Below are 27630 nucleotides of genomic sequence, written 5' to 3' on the forward strand. Positions count from 1 at the left end.
TTATAAGAAACCAAACCATTCTCCAATTGATAAATGGTCAAAGGATATGAACAGACAATTCTCAGATGATGAAATTGAAACTATTTCCACTCATATGAAAGAGTGTTCCAAATCACTATTGATCAGAGAAATGCAAATTAAGACCACTCTGAGATATCACTACACACCTGTCAGATTGGCTAAGATGACAGGAACAAATAATGATGAATGTTGGAGGGGATGTGGGAAGACTGGGACACTGATGCATTGTTAGGGGAGTTGTGAAAGGATCCAACCATTCTGGAGAGCAATCTGGAAGTAGGCCCAAAAAGTTATCAAAATGTGCATACCCTTTGATCCAGCAGTGCTGCTATTGGGCTTATATCCCAAAGAAATACTGAGGAGGGGAAAGGGACCTGTATGTGCCAAAATGTTTGTGGCAGCCCTTTTCATAGTGGCTGGAAACTGGAAGATGAATGGATGCCCATCAATTGGAGAATGGTTGGGCAAATTATGGTATATGAAGGTTATGGAATATTATTGCTCTGTAAGAAATGACCAGCGGGAGGAATACAGAGAGGCTTGGAGAGACTTACATCAACTGATGCTGAGTGAAATGAGCAGAACCAGAAGATCACTATACACTTCAACAACAATACTGTATGAAGATGTATTCTGAAGGAAGTGGAAATCTTCAACATAAAAAAGATCCAACTCACTTCCACTTGATCAATGATGGACAGAAACAACTACACCCAGAGAAGGAACACTGGGAATTGAATGCAAACTGTTAGCACTACTGTCTTTCTATCCAGGTTACTTATACCTTCGGAATCTAATACTTAACGTGCAACAAGAAAATTGGATTTACACACATATATTGTATCTATATTATACTGTAACACATGTAAAATATATGGGATTGCCTGTCATCTAGGGGAGGGAGTAAAGGGAGGGAGGGGAAAATTTGGAAAAATGAATACAAGGGATAATGTTATAAAAAAAAATTACTCATGCATATGTACTGTCAAAAAATTTATAATTATAAAATTAAAAAAATAAATTTAAAAAAAAAGAGATGTTCTCTATGCCTGTGTTTACCTTGTGTATATCTTGAATGTTCATAGTTGTTTGCATAATGTATCTCCCATTAGAAGGCAAGCTCCTTGAGGGCAGGGATCATGCTTGTTTATATCCCTAGCATTTAGTACAGTGCTTGGCACATGGTAAGCTTTGATGTTTGACTGATGGCCCTTTCTCTTCCTCACCTTGGTATACCCCACACCATCTATTTGATAGGACTTCCTTTCTCTGACTTCTTTCCAGACAGAGAAGACTTTTTCCTGCCCTTCTGCCAAACATCTCCATAACAAGAACACATGATAATAACTAGCTAGCATTAATCTAGGTAGAACTTTAAAATTTGCCAAGTGCTATAACAAAGGTTGTCTAATTTGATCCTCATGACAATTCTGTAAAGTAGCTCCTATTATTATCTCTATTATACAGATACTGAAATTGAAACTGGGAGAGAGTTACTTGCCCAAGGTCACACAGCTACTAAACTGTGTCAAGCAGAATTCAAATTGATGTCTTCTTCGTTCTAAACCCAGGTCTCTAACCACTAACCACTCAATTGCTAAGTAATTAAGGTACTACCTTCCATCTACTGTGATGATTGAAAAGAGAAAGGAGTCTCATAAAGGCCATTTTGGGAGAGTTTTCAACATGGGAGCCCAAATCTCAAATGTTGGACTGGATGACCCCAGAAGTCTTTTCCAAATCTGAGATTCTGCTCTCATCAAATCACTTTTTTAAAATTAAAGCTATTATTTTCATAATATAAATCACAAAGTTGATTCGATGATTCTGCTTGATTTTTTTGTCCAGGCAGCTGTTGCCAAGAGTATCCAAATTGATGGATAATACTCTGATTCTATTCCACTCACCTACAAATCCCTGATGGGGAAATTCATGGGAAACGCGATGTGGGAGGATTGAGTAAGGAGTCATATGTTGCAATAAGCTTGAAAAAAAAAATGGTAAAAGTGGCAATCCTATTAGACTACAAAAATATTTGAAAGAAGATGGAATAATCCTCCACCCTAAGGCAGAGATGACCATAACCTGAAACCAATCTACAAACATTAGGAAAGACATATACAAATGCATTAGTACATACACATATATATTTGCACAATACACGTACAAATATAACTGTGCAGAGAATAAATACAAAATAAGGACAAGGTAGTTTAGGAAAGGAAGGAACTAAGAGTTCACAATCATTCAAAAGAGTGTGGCTTTTTGTATCCCAAAGAGATCATAAAAGAGGAAAAGGGACCCAGATGTGCAAAAATGTTTGTGGCAGCCCTTTTTTGTAATGGCTAGAAATAGGAAACTGAGTGAATGCCCACCAGTTGGAGAATGGCTGAATAAGTTATAGTATATGAATGTTATGGAATATTATTGTTCTATAAGAAATGATCAGCAGATTTCAAAAAGTCCTGAAGAGACTTATATGAACTGATTGTAAGTGAAATGAGTAAAATCAGGAGATCATTATACAGCGCAACAACTAGATTATACAATGATCAATTCTGATGGACATGGCTCTTTTCAACGAGGTGATTCAGGCTGGTTCCAATGATCTTGTGATAGAGAGAGCCATCTGCACCCAGAGAGAGGGCAATGGGACTGAATGTGGATCACAACATAGCATTTTCACTTTTGTGGAAAAGGTATAGAATAATTGTACATGTTTAACATATATTGGATTACTTTCCATTTAGGGGAGGGGATGGGGGAAAGAGAGGGAGAAAAAAAATTTGAAACACAAGGTTTTGCAAAGGTGAATGTTGAAAACTATCTATGTGCATGTTTTGAAAATAAAAAGCTTTAATCAAAAAAAAAAAAAGTGTGGCCTTACTATCTACAGAGTACAGATGGTATAGAGAATAGAATATTGGATCTGAAGTCAGGAAGACTCATTGTTCTCAGTTTAAACCTGGCCTCAGATGTGAACCTGTCTCACTTCCCTCATATATAAAGTGAATTGGAAAATAAAATGGCAAATCATTCCAACTTCTTTGCCAAGAAAACCTCAAATGGTGTTATGAAGAATCAGACAGGATTGAAAAACCACACAATAACCTCAACGACAAAATTCACCCAGGAAAATGCAAATAGACACAGAAACCATGACATGCTGGGGATGGACTGCCCATAGAATGGGTCCATTGATCCATATATCTTACCCAAGCACTGAAGGTGGACAGTGAGCTGGCTCCAAAATTGCCTAGGAGAAAAAAAAAAACAGCCTAGATTGCATTTGAAATGTCATGAACTGCTTGCTATTACTTAACCCTGGGTTACTCACTGACACACAAAAAACCCTATATCTTTTGTTGCCAATATTCTCACAGGGATGCTATAATTAACCTTGGTTTGTAAAGAATCAACATTGCAAGTGACTTAAAAAGATAGGGAAGCAGCAGAGTCTCTTTCCTTCTCCCTCTCCCCCAAGTCTAATACTGTGTATGAGAATATACAGTATTTTTAAAGGAACCAAAGATTAAATTTCTGGATTTTAAGCAAAAAAAGATATGACAGAACCTATTTCTTATGGGAAAATGTAGCACATTAATTGAGTCTGTCTCTGAAGTCAGAATTTTGAAGTAGAGACCAATTTTGCAATGTTGAGCTCAGAAGAGCTTCACCTTACATAAACAGTAGTGATTAGGGGACCAACACAGGACTATTATAAAATGATCATGCAAGGTCACCAGGGAACAATGCCTAGTGATACTATATCCCATTTGGCAGAGGACTACGTATCTTATAGAGACTGCATAACCTACCAACGCTGGGGTTGGGGGAAGAGGGTATGAGTAGTCCCAGAGAAATAAAAGCAATTATATTACCAAAAGATATAGAGGTTCTTGGTATTGTTCAATCAGGTCTGTCTTTGACCCCATTGGGGGATTTTCTTGGCAGAGACATGGACAGGGTTTGCCATTTCCTTCTCCAGCTCATTTTACAGATGAGTACATCCAGGGTCATAAATCTACAAGTGTCTGAGGCAAGATTTGAACTCATGAAGATGAGTCTTCCTGATTCATCCAGGACCAGTGTTCTGTGCATTGCTTCACCCAGCTGCCCCTATGTGTCCCAGCCCAACCCTCACTTGGTCATTGTTTGGATTCTGATGGCTTGGAGTGAATTTAATAGTAATTGTTTCTGTTTTGTCCAGAAATCCTGAAAGTCTTCCCCTCCCAAACTGATTTTTTTTTTTTTTTTTTTTTTTTTTTTTTTTGGCTAGGTAAAAGAGGGCATCCTTTGCTTCATTTTTACCTAGCCTTAATCACTGAATGGGTGTTGCTTCAGACAAACCAAAACCTGAGAAAGACCTTACTTTAAAAAGCTACCGCATCTGAGACCATCTACACTCCTAATCTAGATCCTGCCAGTGGACCCAAGTGGCTCTGGAGGAGAGAGTGAGGCTAGGGAGCTTGCACAGCCCTCTCTCACTTAAATGTAATTCACTTGCAAGTCATGACATCTCCTTCCTGATGTCACAGTCCTGTTTGAAAACAAAAGACAAACAAGGAAAAAAATTATCATGAGTGTTCTCCACATATGTATGGAAGACCACATTTTTCCTTTCTATATATGTGCCCTGAATTGTCCATTTTCCCCCTTGATTTCGTATAGATTTTCGGGAAAAGTTTGATCTTATTTTTTTTTAAATAGTATGCTTTAATCTATATTCAGTCTCCATAGTTCTCTCTGGATGTGGATGGCTCTTTCCACCACAAATCTATTAGAATTATCTTGATTACTTCATTGTTGAAAAGAATTAAGTCCATCCAGTTGATCATTACAGTATCTTGTTATTTGTGTGCAGTGTTCTCTTGGTTCTGTTCACTTCACTCAGCATCAGGCTTTTCTGAAATCAGCCTGCTTATTTCTAATAGAACAATTATTCTTATAAGAAATGATGAAGGAAATGGTTTCAGAAAAACATAGCAAGACCTACATTGTTAAGGAGGTCCCCTGAACTTGTCTTTTTGAGTTGCCATATTTTCCAGAAACACTGGACCCAGAGTATGCAGAAGGCCCTGAATGCATCTCTGATGACTCCCTCCCCCAGGGATCCCAGCTGAAATAATTTGTTGCTTCCATCCCAAACTAGACTCCCTCTGTGTTCTTGGGAGTCAAGAAAGACTCCAGTAAGCCTATGTTAGGCTGAGAAATTGCTTGGGCAGCTGGGATCTTCGCAGATAAGCAGACCTACCTATCTTCATGGTCTAGCAGTTCCCAAAGGAAAAGAATGGCCCTTTTGCGAATCTCTTTTCTCTCTTAACTTTGAGAAGGATTATGTTCTTTTTCAACCTTTACTGCAACTTTCCTCCTCCTATGCCATATCCTTCTGGGTGGAGATTTGTGTTTTTTTCTTTCTTTGTTGTACTGTAATTAAAAAGGTAAACATAATTATGGAAAATGTTATAAATATGTATGGATTGTGAACTTTTTGAGTTCCACCTGCATACTTATTTCTTTTCCCATAAGCCTAAGTTTTGTGCAGTTGTGACAATTGGTGGTAGTTTTGGGTTATAATGAGAGAAAGTGATTCAGACTGACCAGAGGCCTCAGATGCAGAGCTGGAGGGAGATTAACCAAGAGATGTAACAGCAATGTTGTAACAATAATCAACCATGAAAGACTTAACTGCTCTGATCAATACAATGATTCAAAGACAAAGATGAAAAAATGCTAGCCACTTCCAGGAAGAGAACTGATGAATTCTGAGTGCAAATTCAAGTATGATTTTCTTACTTTTAAATTTTTCTTGCTTATTAAAAAATATGGCTGACATAAAAATATTTTACATGATGTCATATATAATTGATATCATATTGCTTACCTTCCCATTGGGCAGAAAAGGGGAAAAACTTGAAACTTTTCAAAAAAAAGAATGTTTAAAATAAACAAACAAACAAACAAATAATAATGATGATAAAAAGAAAAACTGCTCCCCCATTTCACTTTTGTACAATGGTACCTGTTAAGAAGTTTTTCTTAATATTGAATCTAAATTTGTCTGCTTCTTTCACCCAATACCCCTGGCTCTACTCTTGTATGCCAAATGAAACAGGGGTATTACTTTTTGAACATGTCCTTCAAATACCTGAAGATAGCTATCATCCCTACCATGTCTGCCCAGATTTTTTTTCTTTTCTAGACTAAACAGCCACAGATCTTTCATGACATGATTCTCATGTCATACACTCAAAGCTATTTATTATCCTTGCTCCCCTCCTCAGAACACAATCCAAATAATTAGTAACCTTAAATGTTCATGCTGGGAATGGAAGAAAATACTCAAATATTCAAGATGAGATCTGATAAGGGCAGAGAACAATAGTACTATCAGCTCTATTTCTTGAGGTCTCTCTTAATACAGCCCCAGATTGCATTAGTATTTTAGTAGTCATATCTATTGACTAATATTGAAATTCTAATTCACTAAAATTTTCATATACTTTTCAGGACAACTGCTGTCTGTCTGTGCTATTCCCATCTTATATTTTTGTAAAGTTGATTTTTTTTTGGTAACCAAGTGAAAACTTAGTCCTATTGAATTTTATTTTCCTAAATTTAGCCCATTGCGCCCACTGGTCAAGTGTTTTTTGGTTCCTAACTATCAACCAATCTCTTATCTGCATCCTAACTTTGTATTATCTGCATGTTTGATCATTTATTCCTTTATTCTAGTCATTGACAAAAATATTAAACAGCACAAGAGAGCCAACCACGAATTTTCTGGGGTACTCCCCTGAAGGCTTCCTCCTGAGTCTGAACATGCAACCAAATCTGAATTAATCAGATTATATTATAATTCATCTAATTTATCCCAATCCATCCTATCCACAGGAAGGTATGAGATACTTTGTCAAATTTTCAGTCATCAAGTATTTATTAAGCACCTAATATGAGCCAAACACTGTGTTAAATGTTAGGGATATAAATTCAAAGAATGAAAAAAATCCCCATTTCTCTATATCAAAAGCAAATTTTATCCCTAGTGTTCCTCTTTTAATTATTTAGTAATCTCATCAAAAAAGAAAAAGAAATGAAATAAGATTAGTCAGTCATGATCTTCATGATACTATGCTGGTTCAGTTTAATTATGGCCTCTCTTTCTAGATAGTTCATCAATCATCTCTTTTATGATCCTCTGTAGAATTTTCCATAGAAAACAATTTAAACTCACTGCTTTATTGTGTGTTACTTTGTTCTTTCTTGTTTTTGAAAATCACAACAAACTTTTCCAAACTTCAGAGCTCCTTCAGATATCAAAAATCATGAATCAATAATCCCATCTGTCAGTTCTTTCAGGGCCTATGGATATAGTTCATTTTGGTCAAGCTATTGGAATTCATCAAAGAGTACTAGATATTCCCTTACTATTTCATTAATTATTTTAGCTATCATTCCTTCTTAGTCATTTTTGTTTTATCAATTCTAACATAAAGGTCATTCTCTTTTGAAAACTTAAAAAAATGAGGAACAATGTCTTCTGTTGACAGTTATCATTGTTCCAAAGCAGCTTCCTGTCCCTCCTTTCATCCTATTCCAACTATACTCTTCAACCTTCCCAATCTGGACCCCTTGGTGACCCTTTTCGATTCTACCCTATGCTTTACTTTTAAATTCCTTTTATCTTGTGCTATCATACTTGTGCCTTGACAAATAACCCCCTCCCATATTGGATCGCTACTCCTATCATCTGCTTCCTTTAGTGATATTCACATGTTGGAGAAAATTCAGTTGGAACAAGAAGAAAATTGTAACTGTATTATGCATTCACTGGGTCCATTATGAATTTATTATCTAATCATAACTGATCCTTCTTTATAACAAGGCAATTTATTTACTTCTCAGTAAAAAGTAATCCAGACCTTCTCCTTTCTCCTCAATTTCCCTCCCTCTACTCTTTCAGCTTGGGCCCTCTCTTATAATTTATTGAAATTAATCAACTGATCAATCAAAAATGCTTATAATATATCATTCTCCATACTAGGCTCCAGAAAGCAAACTCTCTTACCAAGGAGAATATATTCTAACAGAAATTCTAAAAGGATTATGTGTTTAAATGACTATACAAAATAAATACAAATGCATACAAATAAACCATACCAAATAAATACAAATAAAACAAGACACTTAAATGCAAGGTATTTTGAAGGGGAATGCACTGACAAGGGAATCAGTAAAAGTTTTGGATAGGAAGGTGGTGCTTCAAGTCTGGAAGGAAGAAAAGGCTTCTTTGAGAAAGCATTGAGGAGTTTGTGCAATCCAAGTATGCAAGGTAGTCAGTGCTATGACATGATATCATATTAAGGAACAGGAAGACCAGTGTGGAGAGATCATAGAGTTCTGGAAGGAGAGTAATGTCCACTGAGGCTAGAAATATGGTTTGGAGCCATATTATGTTAAAGGCAAAACACAAAAGAATTTATATTTGTTTAGAGGTGGTAAGAAGCAGTTTGAGATGATTGAGAAAGTCTTCACTTAAGAGAAATAATTTTGGCTGTAGTGTGAAGGATGGTCTGAAGTAGGCAGAGTCTTGAGGTTGGAAGACTTAATTAGTCTTCCAACAGATTTAAAAGTCTGTTGCAATAGTTTAAATGAGGAACAATAAGAACCTAATGTACGTAATAAGGTAATTGTGTAAGTAGAGAGAAGGTATCATGCAAGAAATGTGGAGAATGAAATACCAAAATGTGGCAACTGATTAGAGATGTGAGGTGAGAAAGAGTGAGAAGTTGAGAACTCCAAGGTTAAAAATATGGGAGACTAGAGGAAGGTATTGTATTCAACAGAAATATGAAAGTTAGAAAGAGGGATGGATTTTATGACAAAAAATAATGAATTAAGGTTTGAACTTATAATTGGTAATACATACTCACATATGTGTTTGTGTGTATTCTATTAGAACACTGCATATAGATGCTTTATATCCAGGGACTCCCACTTCTGCAAGGAAAAATGGGGAAGTGATTTCTCATATCTCTTTTTGGAAGACAAGATTATTCATAGGAGTTTCACAACATTCATTTGCTGTTACTTTGTGGTTATATTGTTTTCTTGGAGCTATTCATTTCACTTTACATCAGTTCATGTTAGTCTTTTCATGCTTTTTCTGTATTCATTATATTCATTGATCCTTACAGTACAGTAATATTCTATTACATTCAGGAGCATGCTGATAAATATTTAACAATCAGTTTTTCCCTTACTCCTCTTCATCCACCCCATGCAAAATGTACACAGATCACACTTCTAAAGTTAATCTGTATTATTAGCACTTTCCTTATCACTTTATTAAGTCTAGACAATCAACAAAACAATAAACTAAGCCATGATGTATAGTATTTGCCAGTTTCTAAGGTGTAATGGTCACAACTGAAATTTCTATAATTGACTCTCCTGAGCCAGTACATACTAACTCCTATACATCCCTGATAGATTTATATATCACAATTTGTTTAGACATTCTGCAGTCAATGAGTATCTACTTTGTTTCCAATTCTTTGCTACCATGAAAAGTGTTACTATAAATATTTTTAGTGTTTATGGCCCCTTTTCTTTTTGGATATATACTTAGCAGTTAAATCTCTGGGTCAAAAGGGATGGCATTTTAGTAATTTTACTGCATAGTTTCAAATAACTTTCCAGAATGGTTGTACAAATTTAGTCAAGTGTTTTTAAGGATGGGGGACACTTTGGGCAGTCAAGAAAGAACCAGTAAATAGGAAAAGGTTTAAAATTAAATAGAGGAAATGACAACAATTGCGATCTGCTACAGAAGAAAGAATGGAAAGGAATGGGTTGGGAGCAAAGTACAAGGCTTCCCACACATACTCAAGAATAAAGCTCCTTCTCATTTTTACCTCTCAGAAGCATCAGTTGAAGAATCAAGACAGTTTAACAGCTCTCCACTCAGTGAAACATTTCATGATCCTCAAATTACCTTGTATTTATGTATCTATGTACAAGCTATATTTCCTGTAGAATGTAAGTTCCTTGAGGGCAGGGATTGTTTCATTTTTTGTCTTTGTAACCTCACACATCTAGCATAGTTGTTCCCACGTAGATGGTACTTAATCAAAGTCTGTTGAATTAAATTATAGGGATGAGAATGTAGATATATTGGATTGGTAAGTTTTTGATGTTTTCTTGGTCTTTTTTTTTTTTTTTAGTAATATCCTCCAAGATTTATTTTCCATTCTTCTCTTTAAGATACTTCTTATTTCTGAGATACATTAAAAACCAATCAAACCTAGATGCTTTCAATATTGTTATGCCTTCATTAGGAATCTCCTTTATGTATATATATATATATATATATATATATATATATATATATATATATATATATGATTTTTTCTAGACAATGTTAGATTTCATCTTCTTAGGTGCCACTTCAACTTCTTCATATGGCACATCAAATATGGAAAAAGTCCAAATATAATGATTCAAGAGTCACTGTTGTTAATCTAGATCACTCTATTAATGCTTGGAAAATTGTTTCATTTTGTGCTTATTTGTTGCCCTTTTAATTTCATACAACATTGTCCAATGAAAAGAGTGGTAGACACAGACTGAAAAAGACTAGGTTGAAAACTCAATGGCCACTTCTTATATATACAACCTTTCTAGATCTCTGTTTCCCCATCTACAAAGTGAAGGAACTGTACTAATATTCTAATCTATAATTCTATGTGTAAGAGGTGCTGTGCCTCATTTTCTGGAAGCTGGGAGGGAAAAACACTGAGATATTGAAATGAAAAAGAAGTTCTTTCAGAAATATATATATATAATATATACAAAGATATATAGGTAGATAGATAGATATAATTTTATACCTTAGAAAAAGTTAGAGACTCAATTGTACACAAAAAGTCAGAAGTTTCTCCTAGAATACAAGTATTAAAGAAATGTGTGCCCCAGAGGCAAATTCAATTGTCTTTAATGATCTTACCTCTAGGGCACATATTTCTTTAATACTTTTGTTATCAGTTACCCTGGGCCAGAAAGACAACTCTCCAATGTTTCCACAGGATAGAAGCAAGGAGAAAATAGCTCTTCACATTCTAAGAACAGGGTATCCACTTAGAATACCTGGGAGAGATAAGTAAAATAAGAGCACTAGAAGAAAAAAATTAGAGCTATGGAAGAAAGAACTGGAAAGAGAATTTTTTTTTTAATAATTCCATATATTATTTATTTATTTAATTTTAATAGTTTTTATTTACCAGATCTATGCATGGGTAATTTTATAACATTGACAATTGTCAAACCTTTTGTTCTGATTTTTCCCCTCCTCCCCCCACCCCCCCGCCCATGGCAGGTTGACCAATACATGTTAAATATGTTAAAGTATAAATTAAATACAATATATGTATACATGTGCAAACAGTTGTTTTGCTGTACAAAAAGAATCGGACTTTGAAATAGTGTACAATTAGCCTGTGAAGAAAATAAAAAATGCAGGCTGATAAAAATAGAGGGATTGGGAATTCTATGTAATGGTTCATATCATCTCCCAGAGTTCTTTCTCTGGGTGTAGATGGTTCAGTTCATTACTGCTCAGTTGAAATTGATTTGGTTCATCTCATTATTGAAGATGGCCACATCCATCAGAATTGATCATCATATAGTATTGTTGTTGAAGTATACAATGATCTCCTGGTCCTGCTCATTTCACTCAGCATCAGCTCATGTAAGTCTCTCCAGGCCTTTCTGAAATCTTCCTGCTGGTCATTTCTTACAGAACAATAATATTCTATAATATTCATATATCACAATTTATTCAGCCAATCTCCAATTGATGGGTATCCATGTAGTTTCCAGTTTCTGGCCACTACAAAGAGGGCTGCCACAAACATTCTTGCACATACAGGTCCCTTTTCCTTCTTTAAGATCTGTTTGGGATATAAGCCCAGAACTAACACTGCTGGATCAAAGAGTATGCACAGTTTGATAACTTTTGAGCTTAGTTCCAAATTGCTCTCCAGAATGGCTGGATATATTCACAATTCCACCAACAATGTATCAGTGTCCCTGTTTTTGGAAAGAGAATTTTAAAGTTTTACACAGGAGGATAAAACCTTGTTGAAGGAACAAATTCTTTGAAAAATAGAATGAACCAAATGATTATATGAGAAAACTAGAAATATTGGACTGGAAAAATGTATCAGTTGAATAGTGTGCTAGGTATGTGCTATGTGCTAGGTACTATAATAATCACTGGAGATATAAAGGCTTGAGAAGCATAGTGGGGTTGGAAGAGATACCATGTGACATGGGGAAAGGGGAAGGGAAAAGACACCATGAAACATAGTGTCATGGAAGACTGACTCAATGGAGGGCAGTGAGCATGGCATGGATCATAAATAAATTTATAGAAAAAAATTTAACCTTAAGGATATGACTGGGATTTCTTATAGGTGAGCTGCCCAAGACCTCCACAGAGCATGGGACCATGGAACTAAATTGATCTTTTATCAGAGTCTTCTCCTTGCCTGTCTCAAGGAGCAATTCCATCAATGTTCCCATTTCTTTTTGCAAACCATGTCCACCATTCAGGATATCATCAATTATATTTCTTTATAATCATAAAAATCTGCCCCAATTTCTTAGAGTCATGGTGAAGTAGAAATAGAATTTACCAGTTGGTTTTGGAAGAAACTTAAAAAAAAAAAAAAAAAAAACCTCCCAGGAATGTTATAAACTAGGTGTTCTCAAACTACCGCGGGCCAGATGTAGCCTGCTGAGGACATTTATGCAGCCCACCGGGTTATGGCAAATGGGCTGAGGGGTGGAGACAGAGTGTGAGTTTTTGTTTTTACTATAGTCTGGCCCTCCAACAGTCTGAGGGACAGTGAACTGGCCCCTATTTAAAAAGTTTGAGGACTACTGATAGTAATCTAGTGTTTGACAAACCCAAACTTCTGGGATAAGAACTCACTATTTTACAAAAACTGCTGGGAAAATTGGAAATCAGTATGGCAGAAACTAGGCATCAACCCACATCTAAAACTATATACTAAGATATGGTCAAAATGGGGTCATGATTTAGACATAAAGAGTGATATTATAAGCAAATTAGAAAAACATAGGGTAGTTTACCTCTCAGATCTGTGGAGAAGGAAGGAATTTATAGCCAAAGAATAACTGGAGTACATTATTGAATACAAAATGGTTAATTTTGATTATATTAAATTAAAAATGTTTTTATACAAACAAAACCAATTCAGACAAAATTATAAGGGAAGCAATAAACTGGAAAAAAATTTTACATTCAAGGCTTCTCATAAAGCCCTCATTTCCAAAATATCTAGAGAATTGGCTCATATTTATAAGAAATCAAGCCATTCTTCAACTGATAAATGGTCAAAGGATATGAACAGACAATTTTCAGATAAAGAAATTAAAAACATTTCTAGTCTTATGAAAAAGTCCTCCAAATCACTATTGATCAGAAAAATGCAAATTAAGACAATTCTGAGGTACCACTATCTAAGATAATGACAAATGTAGGAGGGGATGTGGGAAAACTGGAACACTAATACATTGTTGGTAGAATTGTGAACTGATTTCAACCATTCTGGAGAGCAATATGGAACTATGCCCAAAGGGCTATCAAACTGTCCATAAACTTTGATCCAGCGATATTTCTACTGGGTTTGTATCCTAAAGAGATCATAAAGGAAAAAAAAGGGACCCACATGTGCAAAAATGTTTGTGGCAGCCCTTTTTGTAATAGCAAGAAACTGAAAACTGAATGGATGTCCATCAGCTGGAAAATGGCTAAATAAGTTTTGGTGTATGAATGTTATGGAATATTATGTTCTATAAAAAACAATCATATGGAATATTATTGTGCTATAAGAAACAATCAGCAGGATGATTTTAGAGAGGCCTGGAGAGACTTACATGAAATGATGCTAAATGAAATGAGCAAAACCAGGAGATCAATGTACACAGCAACAGCAAGATAATATGATGATCAATTCTGATGGATGTGGCTCTCTTCAACAATGAGATGATTCAGATAGGTTCCAATGATCTTATGATGAAAAGAACCATCTGCACCCAGAGAGAGGACTGTGGGAACTGAGTATGGTTCACAACATAGCATTTTCACTCTTTTTGTTGTTGTTTGCTTGCATTTTGTTTTCTTTCTTATTTTTTCCTTTTTGATCTGTTTTTTCTTGTGCAGCATGATAATTATGGAAATATGTATAAAAGAATTGCATATGTTTAGCATATATTAGATTACTTGCCATCTAGTGGAGGGAATGGGGGAAAATTGGAAGGAGGAGGGAAAAATTTAGAACACAAGGTTTTATAACAGTGAATGTTGAAAATTATCCATGTATATATTTGAAAATAAAAAGCTTTAGTTAAAAAATAAAATAAAAGATGTGCATCCAGAGTAAAAGAAAAAAAGAAAAGAAATGATGAGTCCAATGAATTTTCAAAAAGTATGGAAAGATCTCCATAAAATAATGCATATGCAATGAGTAGAACCAAGAGAACATCATGTACAGTAACAGAAGTATTGTTTTTAAGAGAAACTTTGAGCAACCAAGTCATTATATATATCTATTTATTTATTTATACACATATTCATATGTATATATATATATATGTGTGTGTGTGTATAGCACATTATATATATATATATATCATATTATATTATTATATTATAAATACCCAAATTAACCATAAAGATTAGCTGTTTGAATAAAAAAAAAAAAAAACACGTATATAGACTGGTGTCTAATGTTAGTCATCTTGAAGTTTGGGGGAAGAAGAGAAGGGGAAAAAAAGAATGTTATATAAGTGTTATATATTTGAAAATAATAGCAAAATGCACATAATGGATCTGCAATTTCAGGTACAATCTGTTTTTCTATCTCACTTTGGTATGGAAATGCTTGTTTTATTTCTTAAGTTCAGAATAAAATAAATAAATGTTTTAAAAAAGAAATGGAGAATACAATATTCCAGAAGGCAGTAGAGATAAGCTTAATCGAGAATGACTTATTTCCCAAAATATTGATATATTCCTATAGGATTAAAATTGTATCTTTAATGAAGTAGAAGAATGAACCATGAGTCAGGGCAAGTCAAGTAATGCCTGGGTGTAATTCCTATAATGTTTTGATTATCTTAAAAGAAAAAAAAAAAAAGGAAAGGGAATGGAAGAGGAATATATTTAAATGGGAGAAAGGAAGAAGAAAATTAGCATAAATTGCTCACATAATGTGTAATGCAAATAGAAATACTTACGTAGCAAAACTGATTAAGGTAAACAGAGAAGAAAGAAGAAAGGGAAGAATAAGAGAGATGGTAGATTCAGAGGGTGATAATTCCTAAATAAAACAAATTCTAACTCAGAATATATAGGATAGTCATCAGATAAGGAATGACTGAACCATATTATTATGTTATAAGAGAATAAGATTTTTAGAAAAACCTAGGAAGACTTCTATAAACAGATGAAGAGTGAAGAAGCCCAGCGGAACAATTCATACAATGACAATTATACTTCAATAACAATTTTGAAAGACTTAGAAAAGTCCATTGATCAGCATAATGCACAATCATGATTCCAGAGGTCTCATAATGAAACATGTTACCTCCTGATAGAGAGATAAAATATTCAGAGTGCAGAATAAAGCTTTTTTAAAAAATATGATCAGTGAAAAAATTATTTTACTTGATTATGCATATAACACAGGTTTTCTTTTTCTTTCTTAGACAAGAGGATAGGATGGAGGGAAAGAAAGTATATTTTTGCTGATTGAAAAAAATGTAATTAAAATTTTAAAAATACATCTTCTATACTCCTCATCCTTTAGGTATTCTATTTATTCTGAATAAAATATTTTATGCCAGGAGAAAAAATGAAATAAAATAAGAAAAAAAGTAAGTAAATTAATCTGATATTAAATCACTAAATGAAAGTAGGGTCCTGTAGTCCTCCCAGGATATGTGAAAACTCTGTAGGGGTAAAGAACATGTTTAATATTATATCATAGCCTAATTAAATCTAGAGAGATTTATCACCAAAATATTAAATTACATCAACTAATGAAGACTATCTTCTAGAATGTAGAAGGCTTGTCCTAAGTTAGTGGAACAGAACATGGGGAGATATTAAACAAATATTAGAAAGATTCGTAATTTCCTCATCTAGGGAATTTTTTCTACCAATACAGATCCCAGCTCATTTATGGCTTGGTAGATAACCTCTTGGAAGTTGTACCAGTCTCAGAGAGATAGATATAGTCAAAAAACACTTCTTGAAACAGCTCCTTTGTGAAGCAGCCTGAAGCAAAACCTCCCTTGAGACAAATCTATAAGGAAAAATGTCCTAATAGCCAGAGCTGTCAGACATGAAGTGACCTGTCTTGTGAGATAATACATTCTCCTATACTGAACCTTTAAGTAACATGTGACCATTTCTTAGAGATCTTATAGAGGGGATTCCAGTATGTCTCAGAAGACAATGTATTTGACTTAGAGTCAGAAAAACTTCAGGACAGACTCTCAGGAGACCTTCACTTGGGGGAAAGCCAGCCAGTTCAGATCCTCCCTAAGATGTTCATCTCATTTCTATGTGTTTCATTTTCCTTATCTCCAAAATGAGGACAATAATATCACCCTGCCTCACAGGGTAGTTGTAAGAATCCAGTAAGAGAATACAAATAAATAAAGGACTCTATAAGTCATTTGGGCATTTAAAGAAGTGTTCACATTATAATAGCTTCAAAGAGTTTGTAGATTGTGCATGTATTCACACATGCACACAGATATGTGCAAAATGCTTTACAAATAATATATCATTTCACCTTAAGAACGCCCCTGGAAGGTAGTGATATTATTATCCCTATTTTACAAATGAGGAAACTGAGGCAGGCAGAGAGAGCTTAAGTGACTTGCCTAGAGTCACAGAATTAGTAATACCTGAGGCTGAATTTAGATTCCAAACTCTATAAATGTGAACTAGCTGTATTCAGATCTATTTTAGACAGGGGAACCTTCTAAATTTATGCTTCTGAGAACTCTCCTGAAAGCAGTCACTCCCTTTTGGTCTCTGTGGAACAATTCAATTCTTTGGAGGGCTACTTTAGTCATTTTCACTTTATCTCAAATTGTTTCAATTGAATAAGCACTCATTATTTCTGGATAAATACCTCACCAACCTGTTTTTGTAAAGGTCCCAGCTTATTTACTATAGAACCAACATAAATTATAGAGGTTGGAAATGTCAAGGAGTCACAGCAGGAAGGAGCTAGTTCCAATTCCTTCATATCACAAATTAAATAATGCTAAAGATTTCTATTAAATAGCTATAAATTTATTTTATGGTTCCAAGCTAGATATTTGCATAAGACTGTCCTCTCTGGGGAAGAGAATGATTATTCTTGGCTTATACTCAAAGATTACACTGCTTGGATGAATGAGGAACAGAGGAAGATCAATTGGCTTAGGGTGTGAGGAAGTGGCAAGTATTAATTTTTTACAAAATGCTCTAATATCTCTGGAAGTGAATGAGAAAAACTGGCAGGCACCAAAAGTTGTGATTTGGTCATGTGAAGAATTCACAGTGGTCATTCTCTTTGGCAAAAGATGGATTTATTTAGAGGAAAAGGTTACAGACAAAATGAAGAGATGCAATAGACACTGGGAATGGTAAATATGAAATAGAGTGGGAGAGCCTGTGAAAAACAAGTTCCTCAGTGGAACTCACAATTACGCAGTAGAAAGGAGCATCCCATGGGAGCAGGCTGGCAGGCTAAATCCTGAAAGGGACTTAGCACCCTAAAAGAGCTAGTTAGCTGTAAGGAGGAGAAGGGGGGTTGAGAAGCAGAGTAAAGTTGGGGGAGATAACATGTGGCGTGGGGAAGAGGAAGGACACTACAAGGCAAAGTGCCATGGTGGATGGACCCAAAGGAAGGCAGGAAGTAGGGAATGGGCTATATAAACTGTCTTATGGAGAGAATTTATCCCCAGGAACTTGACATAATTTGGATTTCTGACTGGATTAGCTCCAGTGGGTGAGAACAGAGAACTAAACCAGTCTCTATTGTCAGAACCTTCTTATTATGTGCTCCAGAGAATCATTTTTATCAATTCTTCAGTTTCTCTCTGCCCAGCACATCCCCCATTCAGGACCTCATCAGAGCCAAGATAATAGAGCAGCAGGGAGAGATATGCCTTCAACTTCTCCAGACAGATCTAGAAAATGCACCTCACCAAATCCTAATCAAGAAATACAAGGAGGAAAAATTACAATTATTGTTCCAACCCGGATCAGCACAGTGAGACAGGAAAGGACAAGCATACCATATGGAGCATCCTAGCCCATAGGGACTGAAAGGAATCTGAGGCTGTGCCCAAGAGTAATCAGAGGTCCCAGATGCTTAGGAGGGACTGGGACCTTGGGCAGGATATAAGAGCTTAGGAAAGGAAAGCTGTTTCTGGCTTCCAGCTACTCAATTCCAGGCTCTTTTCAGAGAGAGAGTCCTTGATCTTACCCAAGAGGTAATTTTCAAGGTTTCAAGGTTTCTGGTGCGGCAGTCTGGAAATAGGGTCATGCCCAAGGTGCAAAGTCCTCTATAAGTAAGCTTCTTCCTAAGTCTTTCTTTCTCTTGTCAATTACTTTAACCAATACTGGTAGCATTTCTATGCCACCTATGACTCTAGGTAGCATAGTGCAGGGAACACTGGACCTGAAGTCACAAATATTTGAGTTTAAATTTAGCCTCAACTTCCAGCCAAGATGGCGGCATGGAGGCAGACAGCTGCTTGAACTCCGTGTTTTCTCTCAGGACTTACTTCATGACAAGCCTCAGAGTTAATGCTTGACGGGAAAAGAAACCCACAAATAATCACCAACAGAAGACATCCTTGAAATTCGCCAGAGAAGGTCTGTGTTTTCTCAGAGGAGGGGATGAACAGACTGGGTGCAGACTGAGGGCAGGCAGTGAGAGTGAGACAGCTCACACAGCTCGGACCAGAGAGGGGAGGGGTACGATCTCTGCCGTTTCTGGGAAAAGACTTTTTCCCCCGGTGCGGATACTCCATCTTGGCAGCAAGCCAGGAGCAGCAGAGAGGGTGTAATCACTGGAGGTGAAGAATAAAACACTGGAAAGCCAATGTCTCTCGGAACCGGCCACTTCCACCCCCACCCCCACCCAGAGTGACTCAGCGCATTCTCAGAGCCTCAGAGCGCAAATGCAGCACAGCCATTGCTGTCCTGTTAGTGCCTCACTGCTGTCTCCCTCAGTCTAGAGAAAGCTCGGTAATGACATCCAGCCCCATCCTCCCCAAAACAGACCAATTGTTTCTCTTGTCAATTTATTTTCTTTGATTCTGTTCTGACAAAATGAACAAACAAATTCAAAAGGGCTCTAACCATTGACAGCTTCTGTATGGAGAGAGAGCAGAATTCAAATACTGAGGACACTAAAAGCAGATTGTCTCCAGAGGAATCCCCTACAGGGGATATGATCTGCTCCTCAATACATAAGACTCTCAGAGAGGAAATCAAAAAGGCTCTCACAAGGGAGCTAGAAGAGAAATGGGAGAAGGAAAGGGAAGCTTGGCAAGAGAGCCTGGAGAAGTCATCCAGAGTGGATAAAGAGATCAAATCATTGAGAAATAAAATTAGTGAGCTGGAAAAAGAAATCATCTCTCTAAAAAATAAAATGCATGAAATGGAAAAAAATTCCAAAGAAGAAAAAAACTCACTTAAAAACTCAATTGGACAATTACAAAAAGATATTTTAAAAAAGTGAGTGAAGAAAATACATCATTGAAAATTAGACTCAAACAAGTAGAAATGAATGACTCCAGAGGAATCTCCTACAGGGGATATGATCTGCTCCTCAATACATAAGACTCTCATAGAGGAAATCAAAAAGGCTCTCACAAGGGAGCTAGAAGAGAAATGGGAGAAGGAAAGGGAAGCTTGGCAAGAGAGCCTGGAGAAGTCATCCAGAGTGGATAAAGAGAAACCAAGAAATAGTCAAGCAAAACCAAAAAACGAAACAATGGAAAAGAATGTCAAATACCTTATTGGAAAGACAAGAGACATAGATAACAGATCCAGGAAAGACAATTTGAGAATGATTGGACTCCCTGAAAAATATGAGGAAAAAAAGAGCTTGGACACTATTTTCCAGGAAATTATCAAAGAGAACTGCCCAGATGTTTTGGAAACAGAGGGTAAAATAGACATTGAAAAATTTATTGATCACTTACTGAAAGGGACTCTAAAATCAAAACACCAAGAAATATACTGGCCAAATTCAAGAACCATCGGACGAAGGAAAAAATACTGGAAGCTGCTAGAAAAAAGCAATTCAGATATGGAGGAGCCACAATAAGGATAACCCAGGATCTAGCAGCGTCCATATTAAAAGAACAAAGGGCCTGGAACATGATATTCCGAAAGGCTAAGGAACTTGGTATGCAGCCAAGAATAACTTATTCAGCAAAAATGAGCATCGTTTTCCAGGGAAGAAGATAGACATTTAACAAAATAAATGAATTACATCTATTCTTTTTTTTATTATTATTAATTTTATGATTATAACATTTTTTTTGACAGTACATATGCAAAGGTAATTTTTTTTTAACAACATTATCCCTTGTACTCCCTTCTGTTCTGAATTTTTCCCCTCCTTCCCTCCACCCCCTCCCCTAGATGGCAGGCATTCCCATACATATTAAATATCTTATAGTATATGCTTGGTATAATATATATGTGCAGAACCAAAAAATAAATAAATAAATAAATTTAGCCTCAGATATTTACTAATTCTGTGACAAGTCACTTTTGCTTCACTTCCCTCATCTGTCAACTGGGGATAATAATAGTATTTACCTCCCAAAATTGTTCTAAAAATGAAATGAGATATTTGTAAAGTGCTCTTCAAACTTTAAAGTACCACATAAGTGAACTATATAAAACTTCTATTATGGTGGTTATTTTGTGAATATTTCTCTAAAACTACAAATGATTAGAATGGATCGGGACAGCTCTGCCCTTATAAAAAAAAAGTCCCAGCATACCCAGCAATTAATCTCTTGAGCAACCATGTAATTTCTTCCCACCTGACATTATGATTTACTCATAAAACAAGTCAATGAACATTTTCAATAGATTACTCATGAGTGATGTCATATATACCCCAAACTCAGTTTCACAACACACCTCAATGAACAAAATCCATCAGGAATTGTTAATGTGTCTAAACCAATAATCCTAAATCAAAAAATAACCAACAGACAGAGACAGAAACAAAGATAAAGTGTGAACTTTTGATTTCCTGAGTTCTTCTGTTCTTACTAGCTCAGTCTTAGAAGTGGAATGGAATTTAACCCAGTCACAGAGGCTTGGAAAGACGCTGGAGGTATAGATAGTTGGATGTCTGATCTATGACCTGGCCCATTCTTCTCCAATAAGACTGATTTCTACTTTTGGGAGCAGCAAAAGAAAGGCTATTTATAGCTGGTTGCTCACTCACTCTTTTCCAATCTTCTATTTCTAAGTAGGGTATTGGGCTACAATTTTACCTACTCCACATCAGACATTTATAGTCTTGGAATATGTTGCTCTTTTCCCTGGGTTCTGGATTTAGTCATTAAAATTTATTAAGTGCCTACTGTGTGCCAGGCATAGTACTAAGTACTAGGAATACAAAGAAAGACAGGAAACAGTCCCTGCTTTCAGAGAACTGACAGGGCAAATTGGAGACGATCAACAGAGGGAAAAAATAGAATTAAAGACAATGAAAAAAGCTTCTTGTAGAAGGTAGGATTTTAGCTGTGACTTGAAGACTGCCAGGGAAGCAAGGAAGCAGAGATGAGGCAGGAAAGAATTCCTGACATGTGGGTATAACCAATAAAAATGCCCAGAGCTGGGGGGGTGATGTATCATGTTCAAAGAACTGGACAAATACCAGTGCCCCTGGATTGAAAATTAGGTGGAAAGGAGGAAGGTGTAAGAAGACTGAAAATGGCAAGGGAAGGCAGGTACTGATGGATTTTGAGGGGCAGATAAAGAATTTTATGTTAGATATTTTCCTCTTTCTTCACAGGCTCAGAGCATTTCTTAGCCAATCAAAAATGTTGTCTCTGTACAGGTTCTCAGCATCTCAAAACTGTTTTTCAGGAACCCTGGATGGGGTGTTAGTGGAAGTTTTGCCTGCTTCCAAGGACAGCTGACCCTAAAAAAACCAAACCAAACCAAACCAAACCAAAAAAAAACAAAACAAAACAAAACAAAAAAAAACTGTGAAGTTATCAAAATCTAATATCTTGTGGTACAATGGATAGAGCACCAGGATCCAAGTGAGGAAAAGCTAGGTTCAAATCTGGCTTCAGTACTTACTAACTTTTTGACCTTGAGCAAGTCAGGTAACCCCTGACTGCCTAAAAAAAACTCCAAACCTCCAAATCTAGCATCTTTAAGCACCTCCCCTCAATGTAATTAGTCCTTATGATGCTCAGAATCACCACCACCATCCTGGCTGCCCAGAAGTCTTAAATTACTAAGGTAGATCAATCTCCCCTTCCTTTGGTGAAAACCAGATATTCTAGAACCCCATTCCCTGCAATGTTCTATGTCCCAAAGGACCCTTTCTCTACTTTCTTAAATGGAAACTAATTTCTAAAGAATTACAGTTTTGAAGAATTGGAAGTTATCATCTACAAATGTTCTCATAGAATTTGCAAGGGAACCTGTTGCCATCCACCATGTTCCAAGGCAGCACTCTAATTGTTCAAATTGTTTTCTTTATCTCAAGCCTAAATTTGCCTATTTGTACTTTCCACACGTTGCTATTGCTAGACTCAATCAAGACAAGTCTCATACTTTTTCCTTATTGCTTGGGTACCAATCTACCATGATATCTGCCCATCTGTTCCCCTTGTTTTGACTAGCAACTTTTCAGTTCACACATTTTTCAGGTGGAATATTTTATACTGCCTTTTACATATAATTCATCATTGATAAGATTGTGTTTTTCCCTTTAGCTAATTGGGGTTGAATGAGTTGACCAGGGTCACACACTTAATAAGTGGAGGGGGTTGGATTTGAACTCAGGTCCTCCTGACAGCAGGGTCTATGCACTGTACCATCTAAATGCCTCCATTTGTAATATTCTGCAATCTTTTCACATCTACCTTGTATCTGTCTATTTCCCTTTGAGGAAAGTTTGAATCTTCTCTTTAAGGTTATAGTAGATGCATCTATCAGTAGATATATCTTAAGAAAAATATTGCAGATGGATAGCAAACTGAGCCTGGAATTGGAAAGAAGAAAGAGAATGGGCTTTATTGATTTTGGGAATTCATGCAGCACTTTACTAGCTATAACCATTGCCTTGGGAAAAAACCCTTGAAAAAATCTTTCTAAGTTTAATATTCTTCCAGTAATATTCTTATGGCTGATTTCTGGGAGACTGTGTTTCAAAGCCCTATGAGAAGATTCAAACTGTTGCCTCCGAGTGTGATCCAGACTACAGATTGAATATTCTCTTCAAGGTCAGCCTTGCTAAGCATGAATCATCATCATACATTGGTCACTTGGTGATAAATTCTTTGACCATGGCAACCCCCAAACAAAGAAAAATACAATAGTCTTTGCTTCCTTTCTAATTCTCCAGAGACAATGGCAAATAGCAGAGGATGGCAATAATCATAGTTTGGGGGCAGTCTTTCATCTTATATTCAGAGCAGGAAAAAAATTAGAGGTGTATAGTGCATGGACCCTGGTGTCAGGAGGACCTAAGTTCAAATCCAACCCAAAACAATAACAATAGACATTTTAAAGCCAGGGAGCAAGGGCATGGATCCCTTGATCAGTTTTAGGGTGAAAGGAAAAGCTCAGGGACCAAAAGGAAGGTCTTCTGAATTGGTTACTAGGAGGAGCTATAATTTCTGGGTAACCAAGATCAGCAAAATCCAAGGCTCAGGGCTATCAGGGCTAGAATCTTGAAGATATTCTTAGTTGCCTCCCTATGAGTCATAATGGTTTTTTATATACTTTGTATTATCATCTGGTTTTCCTTTCCAACCCAACTCTTCTCTAGTCCCTCCTTTATTTTCTTGCCTGGATAGCTATTCTATAGATCAGATCTGCTCTTCATAAATAAATGACTATACACAGGTGTCTCTGTGAATAGAAAGCTGTGCCTGGAATCAGGAAGACTTGAGTTCCCCTGAGTTCAAAACTAACCTGTGACACTTACTGGCTATGTGGCAAGTCATTAAAATCCTTCATTGCCTCTGTTTCCTTATCTGTAGAATGGGGATAATAACAGCACCAACCTTCCAGGGTTGTTATGAGGATCAAATGAAATAATAATTGTATTTCTCACAGTGCCTGTGATAGTAAGAGCTACATACATGTTAGCAATTATTATTATACATGTTTTCTTCCAGACAGAGGTTCACCACCAACTATGCTACAACTGTTCACAAGTGAACATAGTGGGAGAGTGAATAATTTTTAACAAACACTTTAATTTGTGTCCAGCAGCATCTGAACAAGCATAGAGGAAAGTATGTCCCTGATTGGGAAAAAGGGAGAGGTAAGCAGTTTATATTTTTGTTCTGGATATAGCATTTCAGAATATAGCTTTGTAAAAGCTAACTGGTGTCAATTGGTTAAATGAAATTATGTCACTTATCACTTATGATTGATATAGGGAGGATCACAAGAATCAAGCTTGAGCCAATAACATTAAAGAAACCACATAAGCTCTGAGACACCCCAAGACTTTTGAGGGGAAGAACTAGCTTTGTTCTGGGGGATCAACTTCTCCAGGAATGAGAGTTAGAAAAAGGACCCCTATAATTTAGACAGTCTACACTTGGACTTCACCTGAATAATTCCTTGTTTATAATGTATTTTTAGCCCACATATCCACCATGTCATCTTTCTATTGCTCTCAGGGAGATCTTTAATCTCAATTCTTTGGAGATATCATCTATTCATGAGCCACTTGCTGACAAATGAATTTTGTCATTTGTCTATGGATATGTCTATCCAACTGAATATCCTAGTCTGGGTAATAAATATTCTTTACCCACTTGATTTTTCCCTCATAATGAAGTCAAAACCTTTTAAACAGTTATAGGTCTCATTTAAGAGGCATTGAAACTTTCCTTTTTTCTTTTTTTCTTTATGTTTCCATTGGCATATTTATTTTTTCTGACAATGGATTCAATCTCTTTTTAATTTTTTTAATTTAATATTTTATTTTTTCCAATTGCATATATAGTTTTCAACATTCATTTTTGTCACATTTGGAGTTCTAAATTTTTTTCTCCCTCCTCCCTTACCTCTCTACTCTCAAGACATAAAGAAATCTGATATAAGTTATACATATATAATCATTTTAAACACATTTCCATATTAGTCACATTGTAAGACAAAAATCAGAACAAAAGGGAAAAATCATAAGAAAGAAAAGCAAAGAAAAAAGATGAATATAGTATGCTTTGATTCACATTTATTCTTCATTTAGCTTTCTCTGGATGCAGATTTCATTTTCCATGTCTTGCATTCCAATGTTTTGGATCACTGCTTTGGTGAAAAAAGCTAAATATATCATTGTTGATCATCTACAATCTTGCAATTACTGTGTACAGGGTTCTTCTTGTTCTGCTAACTTCACTAAGCATCAGTTCGTGTAAGTTTTTTCAGGCTTTTCTGAAATCAGCCTGCTCATCATTTCTTATAGAACAATAATATCCTATTACATTCATATACCATAACTTATTCCCCAATTGATGAGCATTCTCTCAATTTCCAATTCCTTATCACCACAAAAAAAGCTGCTAAAAATATTTTTGCATATGTGGGACATTTTTCTCTTTTATGATGATCCTTTGAGGCACAGACTTAATAGTGACATTGCTGGATCAAAGGATATACATAATTTTATAGCCCTTTGGTCATGACATTACAGTTTTCTAATCAAACAATTGAAAATATTTAAGAGCCTACTATGCACTATATTACAAGCACTGAGCTAGGATCTAGGGATTTAAAAAGGCAAAAATAAAATAGTTCTAGCTCTTAAAAATCTTACATTTTATCAAAGTAAATAATATGTACATATATAAGAATATACAAAAGTATGCAAAATAAATATAAGATAATGAGAACTAGCAGTTGGAAATCATGTAGAAAATGGTATTTGAGCTGAGTTTTAAAGAATATAGGAGATTCGAAATAGACCAATAAATCAGTGGAATAGATTACATACAAAGGACAAAAAAGGGTACATCTATAGCAATCTAATCTTTCACAAACCCAAAGATACCAACATTAGGGATAAAAATTCATTATTTGGAAAAAAACTGTTGGGAAAACTGGAAATTAGTATGGCAGAAATTAGATATGGATCCACACTTAACACCATATACCAAGATAAGATCAAAATGGGTCCATGATTTAGGCATAAAGAGGGAGATAATAAATAGATTAGAGAAACAGAGGATAGTTTACTCTCAGACTTGTGGAGAAGGAAGGAATTTATGACCAGAGGAGAACTAGAGATCATTATCAATCACAAAATAGAAGATTTTGATTACATCAAACTAAAAAGTTTCTGTACAAACAATACTAATGCAAACAAGATTAGAAGGGAAGTAACAAATTGGGAAAATATTTTTAAAGTTAAAGGTTCTGACAAAGGTCTCATTTCCAAAATATGTAGAGAACTGACCCTAATTTATAAGAAATCAAACCATTCTCCATTTGATAAATGGTCAAAGGATATGAACAGACAATTCTCAGATGATGAAATTGAAACTATTTCCACTCATATAAAAGAGTGTTCCAAATCACTACTGATCAGAGAAATGCAAATTAAGACAACTCTGAGATACCACTTCACACTTGTCAGATTGGCTAAGATGACAGGAACAAATAATGATGAATGTTGGAGGGGATGTGGGGAAATTGGGACACTAATACATTGCTGGTGGAGTTGCGAAAGAATCCAGCCATTCTGGAGAGCAATTTGGAACTATGCCCAAAAAGTTATCAAACTGTGCATACCCTTTGATCCAGCAGAGTGCTACTACTGGACTTATATCCCAAAGAAATACTAAAGAGCGGAAAGAGACATATATGTGCCAAAATGTTTGTGGCACCTCTTTTTGTTGTAGCTAGAAACTGGAAGATGAATGGATGTCCATCAATTGGAGAATGGTTGGGTAAATTGTGGTATATGAAGGTTATGGAATATTATTGCTCTGTAAGAAATGACCAGCAGGAGGAATACAGAGAGGCTTGGAGAGACTTACATCAACTGATGCTGAGTGAAACGAGCAGAACCAGAAGATCACTGTACACTTCAATGCTGTATGAAGATGTATCCTGATGGAAGTGGAAATCTTCAACATAAAGAAGATCCAACTCACTTCCAGTTGAACAATGATGGACAGAAATAACTACACCCAGAGAAATGAATGTAAACTGTTAGCACTACTGTCTATCTACCCAGGTTACTTATACCTTTGGAATCTAATACTTAATGT

General features: G+C 35.8%; 1 protein-coding gene across 1 annotated transcript in view; it reads right to left on the reverse strand.

Moving 5' to 3' along the window:
* ANKRD31 (ankyrin repeat domain 31) overlaps positions 1 to 27630 on the reverse strand; it is a 327325-nt gene that overhangs the window by 241296 nt on the left and 58399 nt on the right. Inside the window, 1 exon segment of the mRNA XM_074282287.1 lies at positions 8955 to 9021. The gene's annotated coding sequence lies outside the window, so the exon portion shown is untranslated.

This window comes from Sminthopsis crassicaudata, chromosome 1, assembly GCF_048593235.1.
Source record: "Sminthopsis crassicaudata isolate SCR6 chromosome 1, ASM4859323v1, whole genome shotgun sequence".
NCBI lineage: Eukaryota > Metazoa > Chordata > Mammalia > Dasyuromorphia > Dasyuridae > Sminthopsis > Sminthopsis crassicaudata.